General features: G+C 47.2%; 1 protein-coding gene across 1 annotated transcript in view; it reads left to right on the forward strand.

The window, feature by feature from the left end:
* Nucleotides 1-16620, forward strand: part of LOC130276902 (mucin-2-like) — a 379260-nt gene continuing 362640 nt past the window's right edge. The window contains exon 1 of the mRNA XM_056526896.1: nucleotides 1-121. The gene's annotated coding sequence lies outside the window, so the exon portion shown is untranslated. The remainder of the gene's footprint in view (nucleotides 122-16620) is intronic.

Here is a 16620-nt window from a genome sequence, read left to right on the forward strand (position 1 = left end):
CTCTTCGATACTTGTGCCTGTAAACGGGCTGAGGACTGTCTGTGTGCTGCAATATCCTCCTATGTATGGGCCTGTGCAGCTGCAGGTGTCAAATTATCTGGATGGAGAGACGATGTTTGCAGTAAGTGTAAATATATATATTTTTATTGTAAATTATCAACACATACTGTAGCATAATTAAAAATCAAGAATAGTAGATTTACTAATGTAACACTTTTTAAAGGGGTTGTCCCATGAGGTCTTAGTCTTATAATGTGAATTACTCTTTCTGTACAATGAATTGCTCATAGTTTGTCTACTGTTGGAGATAGGGGAAACTGCATAACAAACAATAAAAACTTTTACAAACTTCTAAACTCAGCACTGTGCTGCTGCCTCCCAGCAGAAGACACATTATACAGGAAAAAATACCTGAAAATGTTACAGTCCTAACCCTCTAGTATTACTATATATGCTTTAAAGGACAGATGGAAAGTGGTTACTATGATGGGACAATGTTTTTAACCACTGTAAGCTATCAGGACAAATGTTAATGGACTGAATAATCAAATAATCTTAGTGCTTACAGCACCAGATGTTTAGCATATTGGTTATATGGAAAATGCATTATCTGCTACATTTAAAGGGGTTATCCACCATAAGGTTATTTTAGTACTGTACAATCGTGGCAGATAGTAATGGACATGCTTAGGAAGGATCTGAGCTTGTCTTGGGGCTAAATGTTGTGAGATTACCATAATACTGTGGCACACATCAGCCACCCCACCCATTGAAACATAATTGAGCTGCATCCATTCAAAAGACCTGTGGTTTTCAATCAGGGTGCCTACAGCTGTTGCATTAGTTGCATATTGATCTCTCTCCCACCAAGTGATCCCTCCACCCATTGAAGCAGACAGGCTCCCTGTCAACAGCTGACTAGTGAGTCAGGTCTCGGCCGCATTGCAAACTGGGAAAAATCTGAGACAACAGTCATTTTGTATGATGATAAAAATAAATATTAGAGTGAAAATCACAGAAGAATTGTGAGAAAACCATCACACTCAGGTACAGACACTATATTATGAATTTTACAGCCACTGTAGCATAGTCAAATAAACAAAATTCCTGGAATACCCCTTTAACAATTACTCGATTCAATTACAATTCATTACTCGAAGCTCAGCTTATCCCATAATTTTGCAATACTTTGGCAATGTACTTAATATGCTTTTCTGGGGGAATTTTTTTTATTGTTGGTATGTAAAAAAAAAAGTGCTGGGCTGCCCCAAATTTATCAAAATGATGCACAATGTTGAAAAATTTGGTGCAGCACAAAATTGCCTGGAAAATTTACCTCATCACACTGTGAGCAAGCAGCTGGTTAAAATGGTAAATGGAAAGTATGTATCACTGTTTATGGTAATGTATCCCACCAAGAGAGCATAGTCAAAGGCTTAATGCATACACCTATAAAAAAAAAAATACGTAATTATCCTTTGTTTTGGGAGCTGTGGAGTAAAACCACATTTCCAAGTTCTATGGTTATCACAGATGTGTCTTCTGTATGTGAACCTTTGAATAATGGTCTACCCACTGAGGTGGTAGGGGAAATTACTCATGTGCCAGGCAATTTTCTCCAAGCCGTTCTGGCAGAAGACAGGACTGAGAGAACAGAATCTGAACCAGCCTTACTGGACCTGGAGGTGTCTCGGGCGAATTTTGGTACTGCTCTTTACAAGACCCCTCACTAAAAAGTGCCTGGGAAAATGTGACTGTTTTTAATGGTGTTTCCCAAGAGGCAGGAGCTGACAAAAGGTATCCTTTACTTTGAAGCACATATCAATCTGTTATAACAGGTTACCAAAGGCAACAGGGTCCTTTAGGAAAACGGTGGTAGATATAACTCATTCTCAGGTGTTGGGGTGACATCTAGCTAAAGTTAAGACCAGGGAGCATATGTTTCAGAGGTTCTATTGGCCAAGTTGCTATAAAGAAATCAAAAACTACTGTAAATTCTGTCCTACCTGCCAGTTAAATGCTTCAGTGTCTCAATTCAAGAGCCCTTTGGGGGCCTTTCCTGTCATTAAGGTGCCATTTGACAGGATTGATATGGATATAGTGGGACTGTAATTCAAGTCTTTTTGAGGACATTAATGGGGTACTCCAATGGAAAACATGATTTTTAATCAACTGGTGTGTTACGCCTAGCGCTCCGGGTCCCCGCTCCTCCCCGGAGCGCGTACGGCGTCTCTCTCTCCGCAGCGCCCCGGTCGGTCCCGCTGACCGGGAGCGCTGCACTGTCATGGCCGTCGGGGATGCGATTCGCACAGCGGGACGCGCCCGCTCGCGAATCGCATCCCAGGTCACTTACCCGTTCCCGTCCCCTGCTGTCATGTGCTGGCGCGCGCGGCTCCGCTCTCTAGGGCGCGCGCGCGCCAGCTCCCTGAGACTTAAAGGGCCAGTGCACCAATGATTGGTGCCTGGCCCAATTAGCTTAATTGGCTTCCATCTGCTCCCTGCCTTTATCTGACCTCCTCCCATGCACTCCCTTGCCGGATCTTGTTGCCTTGTGCCAGTGAAAGCGTTTTGTGTGTCCAAAGCCTGTGTACCAGTACTTCTGCTATCACCCTGACTACGAACCTTGCCGCCTGCCCCCGACCTTCTGCTACGTCCGACCTTGCTTCTGTCTACTCCCTTGTACCGCGCCTATCTTCAGCAGCCAGAGAGGTGAGCCGTTGCTAGTGGATACGACCTGGTCACTACCGCCGCAGCAAGTCCATCCCGCTTTGCGGCGGGCTCTGGTGAAAACCAGTAGTGACTTAGAACCGGTCCACTAGCACGGTCCACGCCAATCCCTCTCTGGCACAGAGGATCCACCTCCTGCCAGCCGGCATCGTGACAGTAGATCCGGCCATGGATCCCGCTGAAGTTCCTCTGCCTGTTGTCGCCGACCTCCCCACACTGGTCGCCCAGCAAGCCCGACAGATTGCCCAACAAGATCACCAGCTGTCGTACTTGACCACCATGACTCAGCAACTCCAGTCGCAGCTACAGCAGATTCAGTCTCAGCTACAGCAGCAGCAACCATCTCCTCCGCCAGCTCCTGCACCTCTTCCGCAGCGAGTGGCCACTCCTAGCCTCCGCCTGTCCTTGCCGGACAAATTTAATGGGGACTCTAAGTTTTGCCGTGGCTTTCTTTCGCAATGTTCCCTGCATTTGGAGATGATGTCGGATCAGTTTCCTACTGAAAGGTCTAAGGTGGCTTTCGTAGTCAGCCTTCTGTCTGGAAAAGCCCTGTCATGGGCCACACCGCTCTGGGACCGCAATGACCCCGTCACTGCCTCTGTACACTCCTTCTTCTCGGAAATTCGAAGTGTCTTTGAGGAACCTGCCCGAGCCTCTTCTGCTGAGACTGCCCTGCTGAACCTGGTCCAGGGTAATTCTTCCGTTGGCGAGTACGCCATACAATTCCGTACTCTTGCTTCTGAACTTTCCTGGAATAATGAGGCCCTCTGCGCGACCTTTAAAAAAGGCCTATCCAGCAACATTAAAGATGTTCTGGCCGCACGAGATACTCCTACCAACCTGCATGAACTCATTCATCTAGCCACTCGCATTGACATGCGTTTTTCTGAGAGGCATCAAGAGCTCCGCCAGGAAAAAGACTTAGATCTCTGGACACCTCTCCCACAGTCTCCATTGCAATCTGCGCCTAGGCCTCCCGCCGAGGAGGCCATGCAAGTGGATCGGTCTCGCCTGACCCTGGAAGAGAGGAATCGCCGAAAGGAAGAGAATCTTTGTCTGTACTGTGCCAGTACCGAACATTTTTTGGTGGATTGCCCCATCCGTCCTCCACGTCTGGGAAACGCACGCTCGCACCCAGCTCTCGTGGGTGTGGCGTCTCTTGATGCTAAGTCGGCTTCTCCACGTCTCTCGGTGCCTGTACGGATTTCTTCTTCAGCCAGCTCTTCCCTCTCAGCCGTGGCCTGCCTGGACTCTGGTGCCTCTGGGAATTTTATTCGGGAGTCCTTGGTGAATAAATTCCGCATCCCTGTGACCCGTCTTGTCAAGCCACTCCACATTTCCGCGGTCAACGGAGCCAGGTTGGATTGCACCGTGCGTTTCCGCACGAAGCCCCTCCTAATGTGCATCGGACCTCATCATGAGAAAATTGAGTTTTTGGTCCTCTCCAATTGCACTTCTGAAGTTCTCCTTGGACTACCCTGGCTTCAACACCATTCCCCAACCCTGGATTGGTCCACAGGGGAGATCAAGAGCTGGGGTACCTCTTGCTTCAAGGACTGCCTTAAACCGGTTACCAGTACTCCCTGCCGTGACCCTGTGGTTCCTCCTGTATCCGGTCTCCCTAAGGTCGTTATGGACTCTGCCCGCCTTAAGAAGTGCCTCTCCCCCCCTCCCAGTCCAGTCAGGCAAGCCTCGGTGCCTCCTCATGGCCCTCGTCCTGGTGTCACACTGCCCCGTGCCAGGCCTCGCCCTCTGCCCTCCCTCCCCATTCCCACTCCTGCTGTACTGCCTGCCGTTGAGGAATCCCTCCATCCTTTCCCGGTGTCCTCATCCCAGGGGAGGCAGTTACCGGACAAAGAGAAGGGGAGACCTAAGGGGGGGGGTACTGTTACGCCTAGCGCTCCGGGTCCCCGCTCCTCCCCAGAGCGCGTACGGCGTCTCTCTCTCCGCAGCGCCCCGGTCGGTCCCGCTGACCGGGAGCGCTGCACTGTCATGGCCGTCGGGGATGCGATTCGCACAGCGGGACGCGCCCGCTCGCGAATCGCATCCCAGGTCACTTACCCGTTCCCGTCCCCTGCTGTCATGTGCTCTCTAGGGCGCGCGCGCGCCAGCTCCCTGAGACTTAAAGGGCCAGTGCACCAATGATTGGTGCCTGGCCCAATTAGCTTAATTGGCTTCCATCTGCTCCCTGCCTTTATCTGACCTCCTCCCATGCACTCCCTTGCCGGATCTTGTTGCCTTGTGCCAGTGAAAGCGTTTTGTGTGTCCAAAGCCTGTGTACCAGTACTTCTGCTATCACCCTGACTACGAACCTTGCCGCCTGTCCCCGACCTTCTGCTACGTCCGACCTTGCTTCTGTCTACTCCCTTGTACCGCGCCTATCTTCAGCAGCCAGAGAGGTGAGCCATTGCTAGTGGATACGACCTGGTCACTACCGCCGCAGCAAGTCCATCCCGCTTTGCGGCGGGCTCTGGTGAAAACCAGTAGTGACTTAGAACCGGTCCACTAGCACGGTCCACGCCAATCCCTCTCTGGCACAGAGGATCCACCTCCTGCCAGCCGGCATCGTGACATGGTGTCAGAAAGTTAAATAGATATGTAAATTACTTCTATTAAAAAATCTTAATCCTTCCAGTACTTATCAGCTGCTGTTATGATCCACAGGAAGTAATTTTCTTTTTGAATTTACTTTTTGTCTTACCACAGTGCTCTCTGCTGACACCTCTATTCATTTCAGGAACTGTCCAGAGTAGGAGCAAATTCCCATAGAAAACCTATCCTGCTGTGGACAGTTCCTAAAATGGAGAGAGGTGTCAACAGAGAGCACTGCGGTGAGGCAGAAATGAAATAGAAAAAGAACTTCCTCTGGTTTATAACAGTAGCTGGTAAGTACTGGAAGGATTAAGATTTTTTAATAGAAGTCCTTTACAAATCTTGCAACACAGCAGGAGAAGAAAATCATAGGAGCACTCACCTCGGAGACCGAATACGTAGTGCAAAGAACCTTTATTTTCATAAATCTAAGTTGGATACAGTAGCAGGGAGGAGAAGATGTTAACCTGGGGGTGGGCTACACCGATGAGCGACGGTCCGTTATCGCGCCTTAGCGCTTCGTCAGGCCCCTCAAGTCGGCATTTTACAGCCAGGTAAGTATAAAAGACAAAGGGAGGGGTTACAATCCAACACCAATAGAAACTGTGTTCAAATTAACTCTGTGAGTGCTGGTGAAAAACAACTAAAACCAAAGTGTCTTTAAATGCCAAGTCTGAACATGGAGTAGCGCAACAAGTGGGGGACAAACATATGGAGGAGTAAATCATAATAGTGCACTTAATTCATTGCAATAATTTAATCCCAGTGGCCCCGTTGCATTGCAACGGATTATCCACCTGGCTTCTTTTTTCATTAGAATTAGATTTTGGTTTTTCCCTCCATATGGTTGTTCAACCCTTTCCAGTCCTGCGAATCTAAGGGCTTCTGGGTATCCATTGTGGAAATTCATCATATGTTCTATTAGACGGGTTGATCCCTTCTTAGTTTTTATAGAATACATATGTTCCCTAACCCTATGAAATAAAGGGCGAATCGTCTTCCCTATGTAAAAAATGCCGCAATCGCATACCAATGTGTACAACACATGATCTGTTCTGCATGAAATAAATTGATTTACATATACATCTTTTTCTCCCAATTTAACAGTTTTGGCTCCCATATTAAACTTACAGTAGGAGCATGTTCCACTCTTAAAATTCCCTATGCTAATTCTTGATTATGCTGTCAGATACTAAGAGGCAATTCCTTTGAGAAACATGTCTGCCAAGTGCATTGCTCGTAAGTTGTTTCATATGTGTACTAGAATGGGTATATCTTGACACATCAAGGTACCCCATTTATGTCCAAGGTGATGAAAGAAATATGTAAAATAATGAAAATGAAACAGCTAAGAGCTTCAGTATGCCATCTTCAAACGGGCTGGTAGAGAGGTTTAAGACATTGATATCTATGAAAAATAAATGTTGTTGATGAAGATGGTAAAAATTAAGTTTCCCAGGCCTCTACAGGGTTTTCACCATTTGAATTGTTGTAAGCTATGGAGACTTGGGCTAAGGAGACTAGGGAGTCTGAAGCTACCTCATACAAAAGAGTGATTAATCAAGTTGCACAAATGCAGTAAAGAATTTTCAAGGTTGATGCGCATAGTGAAGGAACCCCTGCAGAAAGCCAAAGAGACGCAAAGAAGTGTGTTATACTTGTTCTGCTAGAACTATAGGGAGTTCAAGCCATTGTTGGGAGGTAAATTACAAATGTGCATCAGCCAGGGAAAAGGAAATCAGTAAAGTTATATAATTTGTATACTCCAGAAAAAAAATTAAAATACCTTTGCTTTATTAAATATAATTTTAAAATGACCGCAATATAATGGACAGAAGTGATACAAAGATAGATACCAGACACATACGGGGAAACAAATATATAAATAAATGTATATTGCACAATAGAACACTCACAGCTGAAGTGTCACTAGAGAGCACTGTTGTCAGTCAGAAAAGAAATTCAAAAGAAAAGAACTTCCTGTGGAGCGTACAAGATTTAATAGAAGTAATTTGTGCACAGGGCTTACATTCGTTCTCGTGGTTGCAACATTTGAATACAAATTATACACGGCCATACATTGACTTACCAGGTGGATGAAGTTCTTTCATACTTGAGACTGTACTTTACATGCAACCCTGTACACCTATAAAAAGAGAAAGACTAACGAAGCGGTTGAGTTGTGCCCAAAACCGAGTATGAGGGCACGCCTATAGAGGGCATGCCCTATGGTGAAATTATGAAAATAAGGGCGGGTTGGGAGGGTTCCGAAAAATGACTCGTACGCCCCGCCTGCATGGAGGAGGGGCGTTTTATAGTCGTGCCCCCATCATGGCTCCGCCTAGAGGTGCGGGGGCGTGGGAATTCACGCCCCTTGCACAAATTCAGCCTTAAAGGCTTCCCACTTACGAATCTGTTTAACTTTCCGGAACTAGTTGATTTGAATTGTTTTTTTTTCCACCGGAGTACCCCTTTAAGAACATTGGACGTAACTGTACATCCCGATGCGCTGAGACTTAGTGTATGACGCGAGCACCAGAAAAGAGCTCGCATTATGCACGGATAGCAGCCGAGACCAGCTGGTAATGGCGGAAATCAGCAATCGCGCTGATGTCCACCATTAACCGCTCAGATGCCTTGATCATTACAGATCGCAGCAATGCAGCACTTTAAATGGATGATCGGATCACCCACGGCACGCGCAGTGAAGACCAGATAGGAGCGGCAGGGAGAGAGAGACCCGGAGGGAGGGGGGCGGAGCTGCGGACGGGCGGCGCTGACATCACAAAGCCACTAGGCTCCTGAAAACCCCGCCTGTGCCAGTTACAGCCATATTTGCATATATATAGAAAACCTAAGATTGTGGGTGAACGGCAGGACAGATCCGGGCAAGGTAGGGACCATATGAATCATGAATCCCCTGCACTATCCATCAGTACCTGTGGTTAGTGCAGGAGTGAACATGTGACAGTTTTCCTTTAACCCATTCATAACATTGGGTATAAATGTACGCCTCTGTCCAGCTTCTGTTTTATGAAATGCATTCAGTAGCTGAGCATGCTTGATACTTGGTGGGTCCCGGTCGCTATCAGCATCCGGGACTTAAGGGCAATGCTAGACAATGTCGATCAGGCTGATGTCTGGCATGAACCCCTTAGATGTCGCAAGCAAATTTGATTGCGGCATCTAAATTGGGGAAAAAAGCATTCCCGTCTTAAAAAAAAAAAATAATAATTTTAATAAGCCCCTTCCCTAATAAACGTTTAAATCGCCCCCTACCATTTTTCAAATAATAAAATAAATAAATGAATGCAGCCTAGAAAAGAAGTCTGTTTTGTGACCGGATCTAAAACCTGGTCACAAAACCGGACACGGGGCAATAATGAGCCCACCGGAGTCACTATCTGACTCTGGTCGGCTTATTAAAGTGAATGGGTTTGGCGCCGGTCTGGCTGGGATACTCGGTTTTGACATTTCCCAGCTGGACCCGGCAGTGGTAATGCCAAAACGTGATGTGAATGCAGCCTTAGCTACAGACTATATGATAGGGATGGACTGCAAATCAATGGGGAAGGTTCAGCTCGGAGAGAGGATAGCTAGAAGGTTGGAAGAATTTTTTAACTAGGTACTGTGATAACTGCAATATAGAAGGGAACTATTTTTTTGATGTGCTGCGTAGCTGTTTTCTATTTAAGTGGACCGTGATCAGCCATCACACTGCCTGCCTGATATGCATGGCTTCTGTGGCTCTGTTGTCTTCTCTGGCTGTTTGATATTCTTTGTCATCATTTTCTCCCCTTGCCTACATCTTTTAGCAATCATTGCAGCTCTGCTCCGCCATCAGTGCAGGGCAGAAACCACATGGTCTTTGTCTCCCAGAACCGTGGGAGCTGCTTTCAGAGACGGATTTGGACAGAGACAGAAGGGATGGCTGGATGTAGTAAGGTGGGGCGTGTCAAAGGGCAGAACCAAGGGCGGGGGCAAAGGGCAGCAAAATTAGCTTTGCCTGCGGTGGTAAAAATCTTTGCACCAGCACTGACTATTAGGGATGTAAGAAAAAATCGATTTGCGCGATTATCACGATTTTTCACTTGGCGATACTGAATCGATTCAAAATATTTTTGAATCGATCCTTTTAGGGATGTGGAATTTGTATCTCCTGACGCCCGGAACAGCATGTCAGGCCGGGCAGGCCGGATCTGACGCGGCAGCGCTCTGGGTGTACGGAGCGGGCTCCGACTCGGGCCCGCTCCGTACTCTGCGACCCCCGGCTGATTTCAGTAGCCGGGGGCTGCTGATGCATCACCACCACTAATATTCAGCATGTGGTGCTCTGCAGTGTGTATGGAACAGGTTACGGACTCCAGCCCGCTCCATACTCTGCAGCCCCCGGCTGTTCTCAGTAGCCGGGGGCCGCCACTAATAGCCAGCATGCGGCGATCGCCACGGCTGGCTATTAACCCTTTAGATAGCCGCTGTCAAAGCTGACAGCGCAGTCTAAAGGGATCTGTGAATGCCCCCTGGTGGGCTAGTGGAGTGGATCGCAACCCCCCCCCCCCCCCCGCAGTGCGATCGCGGGCGGGCGATCCACTGAGGAAGTAGCCGGAGGGCTTACCTCTGCTTCCCTGCTCTCCGTGGCTCTGTCATTGATAGATCCTGGCTGGACCAGGCTCTATCAATGGATCACAGATCAACGGAGTTCAATAGAACTCTATTCATCTTTCTGAGGAATCTAATGATTCCTAAAAGTCTAATAAAGTGTATAAAAAAATTATTAAGTTTTAATAAAAGTGTAAAAGACATTGTTTTTTAGACAGAATCGGGATATATCGCGATGTATCGTCACCTAGACGGTATTGCGATATATCGGGATATATATCGAATTGCCACACTGGTATCGCGATTCGAATCATATCGCCAAATTCTTGGAAATTCACACCCCTACTGACTATGGGTTTAGTTCCCCGGAGTACCCCTTTTTCCCACTCCGTGCAAAGAAAAATGTGGAAATAAGGGGAAGGAGAAATAATAATAAGTTACTTATAGGAATTTAGAAATAAGAAAGATGGTGACTTCTAACCACCTTAAATTGAGCAAAGACACTTAGTGTTAAGAAAACTTATAAAGAATGTTAAATGATAGGGTGCTCAATGTTTTTATGGATTAGGCTCCTTCCACGTCCTTAAAGACCTGTAACAATGTCCCGTTAAGAAAACCCTTAACCCCTTAAGGACCCAGGACATATGGGTACGCCCTGGCTCCCTGGTACTTAAGGACCCAGGACGTTCCTGTACACCCGTGGGAATTTCGGTCCGCGCCGGGCGATGACCGGACCGGGATTACTGCTGATATCTATCAGCAGGCATCCCATGCAAATGCTCAGGGGGGGTCCTGAAACCCCACCAATTGCCGCAAATCAGACTGGCGATTACGGGTCAATCGGGTCTCTGGTGACCTGGAAAAAAAGGGTGAATGGGGCTGTCCGATTCACCCTTACCCAGCAGGAGTGCCATCTCACGATCACGTGCTTGATCGGTCAGAACGACCAATCAATCATTGTCCTGCTGGGCGGCTATCGGGCAGAAATCAGGGACAGCAGGGGTCTTCTACCTTTCCCTGGTCCGGCGGGGGTGCCCTCAGGAGCAGCGGTGGCGGTTCCGGTGTCAGGAGCAGTGGCAGCAGCGGCGATAGTCCTTGCGGTCTATGAAAAAATGTGCATTCAGTTGCTGGATAACTACAACTCCCAGCATGCACAGACTACCACAGGGCATGCTTGGAGTTGTAGCAGTGTGCCTCCAGCTGTTGCAAAACTACAACTCTCAGCATGCCCTTTGACTGTCAATGCATGCTGAGTGTTGCAGTTTTGCAACAGCTGGAGACACATTGGTTGTGAAACAGAGTTTGTGTCCTAATTCAGTGTTTCGCAACCAGTGTGCCTCCAGCTGTGTCAAAAATACAACTCCCAGCATGCACTGAGAGACTGTACATGCTGGGAGTTCTAGTTTTGCAACAGCTGGAGGCACACTGGTTAAGTAACAAACTCTCAGTGTTGCGCAACCAATGTACCTCCAGCTGTTGCATAACTACAGCATGTATGGTCTGTCAGTGTATGCTGGGGGTTGTAGTTTTGCAACAGCTGGAGGCCCCCAGGGTACATTCAAACGGGCGGGTTTACAGCGAGTTTTCTGCTGCAAGTTTGAGGTGCTGCAAATTTTCCGCCTCAGCTCAAACTCCCAGCGAGAAACTCACTGTAAATCCGACCGTGTGAATGTACCCTAAAAACACTACACTACACCACACAAAATAAAAAGTAAAACACTACATATACCCCTACACAGTCCCCCCCCCCCCCAATAGAAAAAAAAAAGTCTTGTACGGCACGGTAAATAACAACAACTCCCAGTATTGCCGGACAACCACTGATTGTCAAGGCATGCTGGGAGTTTTGCAACAGCTGGAGACACCCTGTTTGGGAAACAGTGCCCTAGGGTATTTTGGAAGCGAATGCAAATCCTCAAAATAGGCCTCAAATGCGCATGGCGCTCTCTCGCTTTGGAGCCCTGGTGTATTTCAAGGAAATAGTTTAGGGCCACATATGGGGTATTTCCATACTCGGGAGAAATTTGGGGTCATATGTGGGTATTTATTGTTTTGCGTTTATGTCAGAACCGCTGTAACATCAGCCACCCCTGTGCAAATCACCAATTTAGACCTCAACTGTACATAGTGCGCTCTCACTCCTTAGCATTGTTATGCGCCCGCAGATCACTTTACACCCACATATGGGGTATTTCCTTACTCAGGAGAAATTGCTAGTTTTGAGGGGCTTATTTTCCTTTTACCTCTTATGAAAAGGTAAAGTTGGGGTCTAGACCAGCATGTTAGTGTAAAAAAATGAAATTTTTCACATATGTGGGTGTAAAGTGATCACATTTTAAAAATTTTTACCAAGAAATGATGCAAGTATCGATGAAATTTTACCACTAGCATAAAGTAGAATATGCCACAAAAAACTCAGAATCAGAATGAAAGGTAAAAGCATCCCAGAGTTATTAATGCTTAAAGTGACAGTGGTCAGATGTGCAAAAAATGGCCGGGTCCTTAAGGTGAAAAGTCCTTAAGAGGTTAAAAATCTCCGTTAAAAAATCCCATTCAAGTCTATGGGATTTTTTTTATTTTAACCATTATCACCCATTATAGCCTGTTATGAATAACAGATGTCCTTTGTGATGGTAGAAAAATTTGTGCGTGTGACTTTTTTTCTCCCGTCACAAATAATGTCCGTTATTCATAACGGATATAACGGGTAATAACGGATAATCAAAAAATCCCATAGACTTGAATGGGATTTTTTTTACGCCCGATTTTAGGGTTTTCTTAGCGGGACATTGTAACTGGTCTTCAACCTCTTCAGGACGCCGGGTGTATGCATACGCCCTGCATCCCGAGTCCTAAAGGACGTGGGGTGTATGCATACGGCCCTGGGAATTCCGGTCCACGCCGCTAGCCGGTTGGGGACTGGACCGGGATGCCTGCTGAAATCATTCAGCAGTCATCCCGGCACATCGCCCAGGGGGGTCCTGAAACCCCCCCATGTCGGCGATCGCAGAAAATCGCATGTCAATTCAGACATGCGATTTTCTGCTATTCCGGGCTGATTGGGTCTTTGGTGACCCGATCACCGGGAAAATAGGGATGATTGGAGCAGTCAGTGACCGCCCCTATCATCCTGAGGGCTAGGAGCGAGGTCGCAGTGCTGCGAACTCCTCCTGTCCCCTGCCATTGGTCAGAACTGATTCTGACCAATGGCAGCACAGGACAGTGGGTTGCCATGGCAATCCCTGTTCTACCCACCCCTGGATATCGTCGTGAACATGGAGGGAAGATGGAGGCCGGTACCAGGAGGAGAAGATGCCTGGACCCCCGGTCGCCGGCTCAGGTAGGGAAACTACGGTGGGGGGGGGGGGGGGGTAATGAAAGTGAAAGTAAAGTGATCTTTACTGTGGCAACCACAAGGAAGGCCAAACTGTGACTCCCAGCATGCTGGGAGTTGTAGTTTTGCAACATCTGGAGGGTCACAGTTTGGAGACCACTGTTACAGTGGTGCCCAAACGGTAGCCCTCCAGATGTTGCCAAACTACAACTCTCAGCATACCTAGACTGGCATGCTGGGAGTTGTAGTTCTGTAACATCTGTCCCTTCAGATTTTGCAATTTTCAGGAAATTTTCAAAATTGCTGCTCTACTTTGAAGCCCTCTAATTTTTTCAAAAAGCATAAATATGTCCATTTTATGATGCCAACATAAAGTGGACATATTGTATTTGTGAATAAAAATAACATTTATTGAGGGGCGTGGCCTGGCTGCCGGACTGAATGGTCACGCACTAGCTGAGCTCCGTGAGATACAGCCCTAAAGAGCGACTAAAACAGCGTCTTTCCAAAGAAGAAACATACCCCCAGACGTGGGAATCGTTGGTCACCATGCCTGCCCGCAAAAAGAAGGTGACCAAGCACACGTCCCTAGCAAAATTCTATTTCTCCCAGCGGCGGCCTCCCCTCCAAGATGGCGCTGAGGAAGCACAGGCCCCGGATTCACCGCGACAGCCGCGCTCCTCAGCTACTGCCTGCAGGCGCTCTACTTCAGATCCGGAGCTGCATGCCGCTCACCTCATATGCTCTGCAGAGCTGCCGACCTCCGCTCCTCCGTCCCCGGGGGCCTCATTGAGACACAGCTTACAGGTACCGCTCGCTGCCCCTGTCCTCTCTCCTGCTTCGTGGGAGGTAGGGACGTTTCCCTGCAGCTCTTCTGCATCGCAGCAGACTCACAGCTCCCCACAGCATACGCTCCTGCACCAATCTGATAGGGGAGCTCCAGTGTCTCCCACACCAGAGGAGGATGAATTACAGAGGATTGCTGTGAATGATCAAGCAGTGACTGACACACAAATGAAACATATGCTGCTTACTTTGCAAAAGTCCTTCAGGAGGGACATAGGGACTATAATTAACCCCTTACAAGCAGCAGTGGATGACTTAGGCACTAGAGTTCACCACATTGAAACAAAATTTGGAGAAATTGCAGAATCGCATAACGAAGTCATAGACTCTCATAATGCCACAGTCGATGACATTGCTGCCCTAAAAGCGAAAGTCGCTGATTTGGAGGATCGCAGTAGGCGCAACAACATTAAGTTAAGGGGGGTACCGGAATCTGTAGCTGCTGCTGACATCCCCTCCTATGTACGCGCGCTCATCCAAGCCATTTTACCCTCATGCTCTCCTCAGGAGTTAGAAATCGACCGAGCCCACCGTGTACCGCGGCCCAAACATCTGGCAAGGGTACACTTTTTTTCTATAAAAGAAAAGATAATGAACTTTGCTCGACTTAATGACGGGTTGCCGGCACCATACCATCATGTTGCTATCTACTCTGACCTCTCAGCAGCTACCTTGCAACTAAGAAGAGCTTTACAACCAGTGACAACAGCACTGCGATCTGCTAAGATTCAATATCGTTGGGGATACCCGGTCCGCCTTTTAATCAGACATGAAGAGGTGACCCATGTTGTTCGCACTCCAGAAGAGGGGGTGGCGCTGCTCCGCAAGTGGAACCTGTCTACAGACTTGGACAAGGCCTTCTCTCAACCATCTTTGCGTAAGATACATGATGACTGGGCTACTGTTCGTTGACTTTGGAAGTTAAGATATTCATTTTCATGTTGGGCTGCTCGGCTCTGAACTTTGGTCCGGCCTCGGCATGGACATTACCCCCACTCAGGAAGATAGGCTTCGGCCTTCACCTGCTATATCCTTTTTTGGTTTACTAGTTTATTGGTTTGCGTTGTTAAATGTGTCTTTGTGTTTTTTGAGGTGGTGCATTACTTATTTGTCCCGCAAGACCTGTCCGCAGAATGTTGACCTGGGCGTGCTGGCTGGGAGGCGCCTAGGGTCACATCCCTATTTACCATTACCAACTACTATTTTGCTTTTTTTACTGCTTTATGGTAATTAAATTGGTTAGTATTAATGTGAACGGTCTAAATAGCCCTCACAAACGTGCATATTTTTGGAGGGAGGCAGTCTCATTAGGAGCTGATGTAATTAGTGCTCAGGAAACACACCTCCTTGACAGAGATGCTTTCAGATTGAAACACCCAATGTTCCCTCATATATTCCATTCTCACCATAACACTAAATCTAGAGGGGTGACGTTGGCTGTTAAGAACTCTGTGGCCTTTGCTCAAACCGAAATAGTTAGTGACCCTCAGGGAAGGTATCTCATTCTTTCATGCATGCTCAATAACCAGCCTTACACTTTGGTAGCTATTTATGCCCCCAACTTAGGACAACACCGTTTCCTCCGAAAGACATTAAAACTAGCTACCCGTATTAAAAAGGGCCCGTTGGTTATATTTGGGGATTTTAACTTAGTGGTAGACCCTGCGGTGGATTCCACCTCCACTGCGCGTATTTCTCCTGCTTTCTTAGCTCATTTACTATGGTCTGAAGAATTATATGATACTTGGCGGATACAAAACCCAAATGTCAGAGATTTTACACATCATTCACTATCACATAACACATATTCTCGTTTGGACATGTTCCTAGTAGAGCGGTCTCTGTTATCTAAATTAGCAATATCTACCATTGAACTAATTTCATGATCAGATCATGCGGCTGTCTCATTATCCCTACATGAAAATTCTACTACAACACCTACGTATTTATGGAGGGCAAGCCCTTTCTTGATGTCTCACCCGGAACATGTCAAACGACTACAGGATGATTTGTCATTGTACTTTGCCACTAATTGCGCCCAGACATTGATGCTCTTACGCTGTGGAATTGCCACAAGGCATATATCAGAGGTTCCTTTATCAAGTATGGCTCACTTAGTAAAAGACAGAGGGAGGCCCACTTAAATGAAGTGCTGGATAAACTGCGAGAAGCGGAGGCTTTGAATAAAACTTCCCCTTCTCATGAGCACGCTACCCAAGTATCTAGTCTTCGCCTGGAATTAAGGGGTCTGCTTTTATTTCAATATGAAAAACGACTTAGAAAAACTAAAGCAACCTACTACTCGCAAAATGATAAGGCAGGAAAGCTGCTGGCCTCTCGCTTAAAAAATAGACATGAGAAGTCGCGGATTGCACACTTACAACATCCCCACTCAGGTGACACAGCATACACTCCAGAGGGTATAGCGAGTTGTTTCCAGGCCTTCTACTCCTCTCTATACAATTTACAAAACACGACCCCCACACCACCCCTTCTAAAGGAATCTGTGAATTCCTTCTTGG

This window comes from Hyla sarda, chromosome 6 (assembly GCF_029499605.1).
Source record: "Hyla sarda isolate aHylSar1 chromosome 6, aHylSar1.hap1, whole genome shotgun sequence".
NCBI lineage: Eukaryota > Metazoa > Chordata > Amphibia > Anura > Hylidae > Hyla > Hyla sarda.